The 10,273-nt window shown below is 48.9% G+C and overlaps 1 non-coding gene across 1 annotated transcript; it reads left to right on the top strand.

Annotated features, from left to right (window-relative positions):
• Positions 1-455: 455 nt before the first annotated feature.
• On the top strand, positions 456-588 carry LOC126031970 (small nucleolar RNA SNORA51). Its single transcript, XR_007503773.1, has one exon. It is a non-coding gene; the product is annotated as a small nucleolar RNA SNORA51 (small nucleolar RNA).
• The last annotated feature ends 9,685 nt before the right edge of the window (positions 589-10,273 follow it).

The raw sequence follows: 10,273 nt of genomic DNA on the forward strand, positions 1-10,273 counted from the left end.
GTCCTACCATCTTCCATGACGACATTTTTTTTTTACTTTGGAGAATTTCCTTTGTGAGTAGACATGACAGTCATAAGGTGTCAAACAGATCAGCCACAGAAACCAAGAGTTCCTGGTCAATGCTGAGCTAGGGTTAAAATCAAGACCCACTTCTATTAGAAACTCTAGCAATCCAGAACACTAGTGAAGTCATTTCCCCCCATTTGAACTACATAATCAGGCAGTTATTCCACTTTTCCTTAATCATGAGTAAGATATGGGAATATAACACTCCTTGGAATTTGTATCAAGCATAGAAAGATGTAGAAAAATAAAAAAAATGTAGTAGAAAGTCTATCTAGAGTACAGGCCAGTGTGGGGTGGGGAGGAAGGATACTTGGGATATTGGTCATGGGAATGTTGCACTGGTGAAGGTATATACATATATATATATTTAAAAAATCATAAAACAATAAGGCCTCCCAATTCTTACCACAGGCTGTGTTCTTTACACAAACTGTATAAAAAGAGGAATTACAGTAAATGCACCCCATATACACCTCAACACAGGCCCTTTGCCTGGTCTGTATTGTGAATTGGGGGACAAAAAAAAGAATAGAAAAATGGAAGAGTTGATATACCTTAATGAGCCAATGCTTTGTATTAAGGTTCAATACACTAAATTAAGATTATTATCTTAATATAAGAAATACCTTGACATTTCTGGTGCCTATCCTTTGCCAGCTTTTTCTCTTACCTTCCTATTCATTCAGAGCTTTGGAGGTTTAGGGGAATAACATAGAATGAGAGGAGAGGTACTGTTGAAAGAGAATGACAAACTCTAAGTAGAAGTGATAAAAGGTGTCATATAACTTTTGATAATAGGATGTCTCATGCCATGAAGGAAGGTAGAAGAAAAGTCCCGCTTCTTGGAATGGATGTGGTAAGATTGAAGCAACATGGTAGACTAGAGGATCATGAAGGGAGAGCCTTGTTAGCAAACCATAGACATCAGCTGATGCAATTCAGTATATAAGATCAGGGACTCTGCATCCCACATTATCTTTTTCAAATTATCTGCCTCTAGCTATGTGACATTGGTCAAAATTCTTAGCTTCTTCATGCCTCAGTGTTTTTATCTGTTAAATGGGGATAGTGATAAAATTTAACCATGCCTCAAAATCATTGCAATATATTAATGCGCATCAATAATTTTAGAAAAGTGCCTGGCACATGCTTGCTCAGTAAATGTTAGATAGTATTGCAAATCATGATGTAGAATGTATTTTAATTTTTAGTGGTGTGGGAAATATGTAAAAGTATTTTAAGCAAGATAAAATCATGGGCCATGCCCAGGGATGTGGCACAAAGTTACAATATCTACTTTTATGCTTAAGATCACTCATGTGAAACCTGACCTGTCACCCACACATATATAGTCAGGTGAGATTTCCAGAACCACAATAAGTGTACTCACCTTTGTAAATGTAAATACCACATTTATTATATTTACAGTTAATGTATACCGAATATGTATAAACACCACCCACTGCCACAGCAACTTACAGGTTGATGTAAGGTTAAAATGGTACTTTGAAAGGAGGATAACTGAGGTAAATGGAGAAACTAAAGTTTATCATCAAGTGAAAGTGGGAGCTTGGAATTATTGACAATATCTCTGTTGCCCTAATCTGCTTCAGTTACTCACTTTCTGCTGCACCCAAACATAAAGCCTTAAGGTGGTAGGAGATGAGGGCATGTTATAGAGACAATAATCCAATTAATTAGGGTCTTAACTGTGATTTTAAGAACAGTTTGGGTTTTTTTGTTAATATCTGGCAATGCTCAGCATTTATTTCTAGTTTCAATGCAGGGATCATTTCTGGAGGGGCTCAGTGGATCATATATAGTGATGGGAATAAAATCCAGAACAGCTGTGTCTGAGGCAATTGGACTTGCCTGCTGTTCTATCTCTCTGGCCCTAAATATTAGTTTAAAGAGGCTAGCCTTTAATAGAAAGCAATGGGTCATCTTTGAAGAGTAGAAGAATAACACCAACACATTTTCATTTTCCAAAGGCATTGTTACTTTGTGAAAAATGATTAGGAAAGAAGAGGTGTCAAGATCAGAAACTCAGAAAAAAATGTCAAGGAATAGGCGTCTTGGAAAAGTATGCATTGATGGAGATCTTGAGCATAATGACTGGTCATGCTCCTCTCAATGGGACTTGAGGGTTTCTAATAGAATTTTTACAATTCAAGCTGCCAATGATGGGATCTTCTAGAATCTGCAGAAGACCACAGTATTCTAGAATGCCATCACAGATTGTTTTGAAGCTGAAATCTGGGAAAATTTGATGATGCAAAATCATCAGAATTTAATGAAAATAGGACCCAGAGAGATAGCACAGCGGCGTTTGCCTTGCAAGCAGCCGATCCAGGACCAAAGGTGGTTGGTTCAAATCCCGGTGTCCCATATGGTCCCCCGTGCCTGCCAGGAGCTATTTCTGAGCAGACAGCCAGGAGTAACCCCTGAGCACCGCCGGGTGTGGCCCAAAAACCAAAAAAAAAAAAAAAAAAAAAAGAAGAAGAAGAAGAAGAATTATTTAATGAAAATAACTGAAAATAATCTCAGACTCCAGCTTCCAGTCCCAAGGTTATGACAAGGCATAATTCAGGCCAGAAATGTTCCTGATATGCTTCACTTGACCCTCGTGCTCTCTGACAATATGCATTAGTTGCTATGAAAACTCCATATTAAAAATCTGACTTTTTAATATAAATATCTGGATGGCCAGACAGGACCCCATCCACTCTGGCACGAATGAATTGGAAATGGTAAGTAGCAGTGTCCCATCTCCGATTTGCCTGAGACCCCATTTGGCCCCTCCACCAATTAACCCCACTGCTCAGTCCCTGGAGGCCCTTGCAAACATATGCTCTGCTCATATTCTGTGCTAAAGAGACAGTGGGAGCCATAGTTATGTTTTGTGCCTGTCTGAAATAAAAGGACCTGGGATGAATTACCTGTTTCACCCACGTGCAAATATGCCTAGACCATAAGCACGCAATGCTCTGCACCCAACAGTATCCTGGCAATTGCTTCTATGCACCACTTATGCCCAGATTCCAGGCCTTCAAATTAATTGGGTCTGAGCAAGCATTCCCTCTATAAATATTAATTTGGTTATGCATGGGATACACTGCTTCCCTTAGATGAAGTGTTAACTAGCTTCCTGATCTGGAGCTTCTTGATGAGCAAAGCAAGATCTAGCTACTGATTTTTTTTTCTTTTGTTGGAAGAGGAAGAAAGTAGAATTCAATACAGGTAGTAAGAGTATATTTAGGAGGTCAGGCAGGAGGAGGTTTGGCAGGCCCACGCCATGCCGGAGGCCTGCTTGGCCAGGCCTAGGGGGGGTGCGGGATTTGGGTAACCCCAGCACCCCTCTGCCGCCTTGCTCCAGATCTCCAGGGCTTCCCCGGGCCACACCCCTGGGCAAGCCGGTGAGTTGGGTCCCTTGGTGGAGCTTGAAGGACCCTAGGCCTTCCCCCACTATCCATGCGGCTCCTTAGGGAGGGTCTGGGTGGGGCTCTGAACTTCTGTTCTCCCAGCTTCTTGAAGGATCTCTCCTTCCTGGGAGCCGGGAGTCAGGCAGGAGGAGGTTTGGCAGGCCCACGCCATGCCGGTGGCCTGCTTGGCCAGGCCTAGGGGGGGTGCGGGATTTGGGTAACCCCAGCACCCCTCTGCCGCCTTGCTCCAGATCTCCAGGGCTTCCCCGGGCCACACCCCTGGGCAAGCCGGTGAGTTGGGTCCCTTGGTGGAGCTTGAAGGACCCTAGGCCTTCCCCCACTATCCATGCGGCTCCTTAGGGAGGGTCTGGGTGGGGCTCTGAACTTCTGTTCTCCCAGCTTCTTGAAGGATCTCTCCTTCCTGGGAGCCGGGAGTCAGGCAGGAGGAGGTTTGGCAGGCCCACGCCATGCCGGTGGCCTGCTTGGCCAGGCCTAGGGGGGGTGCGGGATTTGGGTAACCCCAGCACCCCTCTGCCGCCTTGCTCCAGATCTCCAGGGCTTCCCCGGGCCACACCCCTGGGCAAGCCGGTGAGTTGGGTCCCTTGGTGGAGCTTGAAGGACCCTAGGACTTCCCCCACTATCCATGCGGCTCCTTAGGGAGGGTCTGGGTGGGGCTCTGAACTTCTGTTCTCCCAGCTTCTTGAAGGATCTCTCCTTCCTGGGAGCCGGGAGTCAGGCAGGAGGAGGTTTGGCAGGCCCACGCCATGCCGGAGGCCTGCTTGGCCAGGCCTAGGGGGGGTGCGGGATTTGGGTAACCCCAGCACCCCTCTGCCGCCTTGCTCCAGATCTCCAGGGCTTCCCCGGGCCACACCCCTGGGCAAGCCGGTGAGTTGGGTCCCTTGGTGGAGCTTGAAGGACCCTAGGCCTTCCCCCACTATCCATGCGGCTCCTTAGGGAGGGTCTGGGTGGGGCTCTGAACTTCTGTTCTCCCAGCTTCTTGAAGGATCTCTCCTTCCTGGGAGCCGGGAGTCAGGCAGGAGGAGGTTTGGCAGGCCCACGCCATGCCGGAGGCCTGCTTGGCCAGGCCTAGGGGGGGTGCGGGATTTGGGTAACCCCAGCACCCCTCTGCCGCCTTGCTCCAGATCTCCAGGGCTTCCCCGGGCCACACCCCTGGGCAAGCCGGTGAGTTGGGTCCCTTGGTGGAGCTTGAAGGACCCTAGGCCTTCCCCCACTATCCATGCGGCTCCTTAGGGAGGGTCTGGGTGGGGCTCTGAACTTCTGTTCTCCCAGCTTCTTGAAGGATCTCTCCTTCCTGGGAGCCGGGAGTCAGGCAGGAGGAGGTTTGGCAGGCCCACGCCATGCAGGAGGCCTGCTTGGCCAGGCCTAGGGGGGGTGCGGGATTTGGGTAACCCCAGCACCCCTCTGCCGCCTTGCTCCAGATCTCCAGGGCTTCCCCGGGCCACACCCCTGGGCAAGCCGGTGAGTTGGGTCCCTTGGTGGAGTTTGAAGGACCCTAGGCCTTCCCCCACTATCCATGCGGCTCCTTAGGGAGGGTCTGGGTGGGGCTCTGAACTTCTGTTCTCCCAGCTTCTTGAAGGATCTCTCCTTCCTGGGAGCCGGGAGTCAGGCAGGAGGAGGTTTGGCAGGCCCACGCCATGCCGGAGGCCTGCTTGGCCAGGCCTAGGGGGGGTGCGGGATTTGGGTAACCCCAGCACCCCTCTGCCGCCTTGCTCCAGATCTCCAGGGCTTCCCCGGGCCACACCCCTGGGCAAGCCGGTGAGTTGGGTCCCTTGGTGGAGCTTGAAGGACCCTAGGCCTTCCCCCACTATCCATGCGGCTCCTTAGGGAGGGTCTGGGTGGGGCTCTGAACTTCTGTTCTCCCAGCTTCTTGAAGGATCTCTCCTTCCTGGGAGCCGGGAGTCAGGCAGGAGGAGGTTTGGCAGGCCCACGCCATGCCGGAGGCCTGCTTGGCCAGGCCTAGGGGGGGTGCGGGATTTGGGTAACCCCAGCACCCCTCTGCCGCCTTGCTCCAGATCTCCAGGGCTTCCCCGGGCCACACCCCTGGGCAAGCCGGTGAGTTGGGTCCCTTGGTGGAGCTTGAAGGACCCTAGGCCTTCCCCCACTATCCATGCGGCTCCTTAGGGAGGGTCTGGGTGGGGCTCTGAACTTCTGTTCTCCCAGCTTCTTGAAGGATCTCTCCTTCCTGGGAGCCGGGAGTCAGGCAGGAGGAGGTTTGGCAGGCCCACGCCATGCCGGTGGCCTGCTTGGCCAGGCCTAGGGGGGGTGCGGGATTTGGGTAACCCCAGCACCCCTCTGCCGCCTTGCTCCAGATCTCCAGGGCTTCCCCGGGCCACACCCCTGGGCAAGCCGGTGAGTTGGGTCCCTTGGTGGAGCTTGAAGTCCCTAGGCCTTCCCCCACTATCCATGCGGCTCCTTAGGGAGGGTCTGGGTGGGGCTCTGAACTTCTGTTCTCCCAGCTTCTTGAAGGATCTCTCCTTCCTGGGAGCCGGGAGTCAGGCAGGAGGAGGTTTGGCAGGCCCACGCCATGCCGGAGGCCTGCTTGGCCAGGCCTAGGGGGGGTGCGGGATTTGGGTAACCCCAGCACCCCTCTGCCGCCTTGCTCCAGATCTCCAGGGCTTCCCCGGGCCACACCCCTGGGCAAGCCGGTGAGTTGGGTCCCTTGGTGGAGCTTGAAGGACCCTAGGCCTTCCCCCACTATCCATGCGGCTCCTTAGGGAGGGTCTGGGTGGGGCTCTGAACTTCTGTTCTCCCAGCTTCTTGAAGGATCTCTCCTTCCTGGGAGCCGGGAGTCAGGCAGGAGGAGGTTTGGCAGGCCCACGCCATGCCGGAGGCCTGCTTGGCCAGGCCTAGGGGGGGTGCGGGATTTGGGTAACCCCAGCACCCCTCTGCCGCCTTGCTCCAGATCTCCAGGGCTTCCCCGGGCCACACCCCTGGGCAAGCCGGTGAGTTGGGTCCCTTGGTGGAGCTTGAAGGACCCTAGGCCTTCCCCCACTATCCATGCGGCTCCTTAGGGAGGGTCTGGGTGGGGCTCTGAACTTCTGTTCTCCCAGCTTCTTGAAGGATCTCTCCTTCCTGGGAGCCGGGAGTCAGGCAGGAGGAGGTATGGCAGGCCCACGCCATGCCGGAGGCCTGCTTGGCCAGGCCTAGGGGGGGTGCGGGATGTGGGTAACCCCAGCACCCCTCTGCCGCCTTGCTCCAGATCTCCAGGGCTTCCCCGGGCCACACCCCTGGGCAAGCCGGTGAGTTGGGTCCCTTGGTGGAGCTTGAAGGACCCTAGGCCTTCCCCCACTATCCATGCGGCTCCTTAGGGAGGGTCTGGGTGGGGCTCTGAACTTCTGTTCTCCCAGCTTCTTGAAGGATCTCTCCTTCCTGGGAGCCGGGAGTCAGGCAGGAGGAGGTTTGGCAGGCCCACGCCATGCCGGAGGCCTGCTTGGCCAGGCCTAGGGGGGGTGCGGGATTTGGGTAACCCCAGCACCCCTCTGCCGCCTTGCTCCAGATCTCCAGGGCTTCCCCGGGCCACACCCCTGGGCAAGCCGGTGAGTTGGGTCCCTTGGTGGAGCTTGAAGGACCCTAGGCCTTCCCCCACTATCCATGCGGCTCCTTAGGGAGGGTCTGGGTGGGGCTCTGAACTTCTGTTCTCCCAGCTTCTTGAAGGATCTCTCCTTCCTGGGAGCCGGGAGTCAGGCAGGAGGAGGTTTGGCTGGCACTGGTAATCTCTGTCCAGTCTACATTTTCAAAATCGCGTGGGGGCTATTGCCCCCGCGCGCACAAGAAACATTAATAGTACTCTCACAAGAAACATTACTAGTACTCACTATCATTGAATTATGTTTTTATGTATGCAGAATGTCCATTTTGTACTCTGCCCTTTTGCATACCCCTTCATAAGTTCATATTTCTCTTTAACTTCTTTAACTCCTATCATCATTACTCCTTTTTTACCCTTTCTAACTTAAGTACTCTTGAGTCCTAATTCACAGACCAAAGTGGTGCCCTAGAGTTAACACCCACACAACTATTTTAAAAGGCATAAAAAGGACACATATCTTTTCAACATTTTATGCGTGTTTTCTTTGACGGCTATAACTTTTGCTAAATACTTTCTTATACAGTGATGATCCCCCCCCATTTTTTTTTATCTTCTCTTTGTGAACTACTCAATATGGAATTTGGTGTGAAAGAATCCCTCAGTTTAATACTTATGTTTGAACCAAGTCATGGGTCTTGTTGGAAATGTTCTTATGCCCCCATATATCTGATAGCACCACGTGGCTTTATATCTTGTTTGCGTAGGCACACTGACATGGGAAAATACTATACATACCAATAAGTTCTTATCTAATAGAAAGGGGAACACACAAATCTTGTAGTACAATGAGACCTTACACCCTGAACATTGACATAAAGACCTGGCACAGGCCTCAGAAGAATGGACATTCTCCATTTACCCCTTGATCTACAGAAGACATTTACAAAACATCCAAGGTTGTATATAACATCACCCGGAGGCATTCCTGTACCAGGGACGACCCTACAGCTGCTCTGACATCGATCTACTCAAAAGAGACATCCCTTAGCACTGAGAAGACAACAAGAACAATGACCTGTTTACTGGACAGGGCTTGCTGTATTGCCCATTTATGGTGAGGTTTGTCTATAACATCACCTGGAAGCAATCCTCTACCACGGAAGACCCTACCACTGCTCAGACATCGTCCTGCTCAAAAGAGACTTCCTTTAACACTGAGAAGACTTAACAACAACAACAACCTGCTTATAGGACAGGGCTTCCTGCATTCCCCTTTCATGGTGAAGTGAAACGAGAAGGCACTCCTCATCATGACTTCAATGTAGGACATGCAGATTCCAGAATCTTTAATACAGAAACATGAGACCAACAACAGAGACTCTGTGATAAGTGTGTTGGCGCTACGGACAATGTCTTGGAGCGAACGATAACTTTCCTGAGGCCTAGAGCTGGTCTTATGCCAGGAAACTTCAGGGGTAGGATCTCTTTGTATTTAGGCCAAGGCTATTCCTTTCCATGCCTCTCATATTTTGGTGGGCCTATGCAAACAACAATTGCCACTCTAACACCGTTTTTACTGTGCTCCTTTGACTCTAATCCTTAAAACACACCCACTTAAAATTTGAGGTTAACTTAAGCTAATATGCATGTACATGGAAATGTAAAAAACACTATGCCTCTAATGTTTAAGGAGTTACGTAAGCTTGATGGCTTTAGATTGCCTTGTGTGCTGTTAAGAAATATTATAATGTGCTACAATCTGGGGACTTGAGGGAAAAAGTAATTGCACATGGATTCTGTTTTATTTATCTTAACTTTTTTTGGTGAAAATTCAAAGTTAAGATATCAGCAAGGGGACTTCTTCTGATAATTATGTTATGGGTGATTGTCCTTCCACTGTAACTTTACCTTATCCTCTTTCTTTGCATCTTTTGTTCTCATAATTCATAATAAAAAATTATAAAAAAAAAAAAAAAAAAAAAAAAAAAAAAAAAAAAAAAAAAAGAGTATATTTAGGAGAGGGGAGATTTTCCTTTGGGCCAGATTCCCCCAAATAGCAGCCCTCCGCCCTTTTTAAACAGTCTTCCTATGCTCGTTCTTGCCAGAAAAATCAGTGATGACTGGGAGATGGGATTTTGCAACAGAAATATCAGAGCGAGAATCTCAGCCCTGCTGCTGAGTAACAGTGTAGATTGGAGTGAGTTACTTACTTTGATCTAATTTTAATATGGGGTTCCTTTTAATCTCCTCTCGGAATTTCAGGGGACAAAACCCAGAATTCAAAAGGGGGTCTGAGGATTTTCTGCTGTTACTCAGGCTCTGAAATGCTGGAGAACATCTCTGACATCCTTGTGGACCTACAGGACCAAATCCAGTGATGCTTTAGTGGAGTGAGGCTTGTAACATCAGGGATCAAACCATTGATCCTTGGCCTTTGTTCTTATCTATGAAATAAAAGTTAATCCATGTATCTGCCATGTGACTATAACAGGGAATCATCTAGGTAGTTGCACACATTATTAGGTGCTACATTTGTAGCTCTCAAGGGAGGGAAAGAACTATTATTAATGGAATGAGATGCAACTTCATAACGGAGCACATTTAGATCTTTCTACCCATGATTACAAATTTGGAGGCTACAGCTGAAAGTTTTATTCTGAATACTAGTTAGGTCATGAAGTGGTTTCATTATTCTATTGGCATATCTAAATCAACTGTGTAATCCACACACCTACCGTTTATTCATTCTTTCTTTCGACACTTGCTGGATCCCCCCTTTCTGCCCGGAATGATGACAAGCTCTGGGGCATGTGGGAAATGATTGCAGTATATGGGGCTCCCCAGGTGAAGATTTTTGCTGCTGGGAGCCAGGGGAGGTCTGAGAATTAACAGCATATATTTTAACTAGAGAGACTATTGGGTCTAACTCAGGTAGCTGTGGGATCATGCCCTTAGCTAACCGAAGTTCAAGTTCTTTATCTAGAGCATAAAAGAATACTTCTCACCAAAATTGAGGCTAATTGCTTTAGCTTTTCTTGCCTGCCAGGATTTTTTTTTCAAGTTTCAGATTCAATGAGCCAAGGAATGTGAACTTGCTTTGCATGCTGCAAAATACAAATAGATATGGAGCTCTCCTTTCTAAAGGAAATGCATCAGGACTAATGTTCTCTAGGGTATCACATTATTATCGTGGGCAGCCCTCCTATGAAGTAACCAGTCTGCTCTGCCCAGTTGT

The sequence above is a fragment of the Suncus etruscus genome, chromosome 15 (genome assembly GCF_024139225.1).
Source record: "Suncus etruscus isolate mSunEtr1 chromosome 15, mSunEtr1.pri.cur, whole genome shotgun sequence".
Taxonomy (NCBI): domain Eukaryota; kingdom Metazoa; phylum Chordata; class Mammalia; order Eulipotyphla; family Soricidae; genus Suncus; species Suncus etruscus.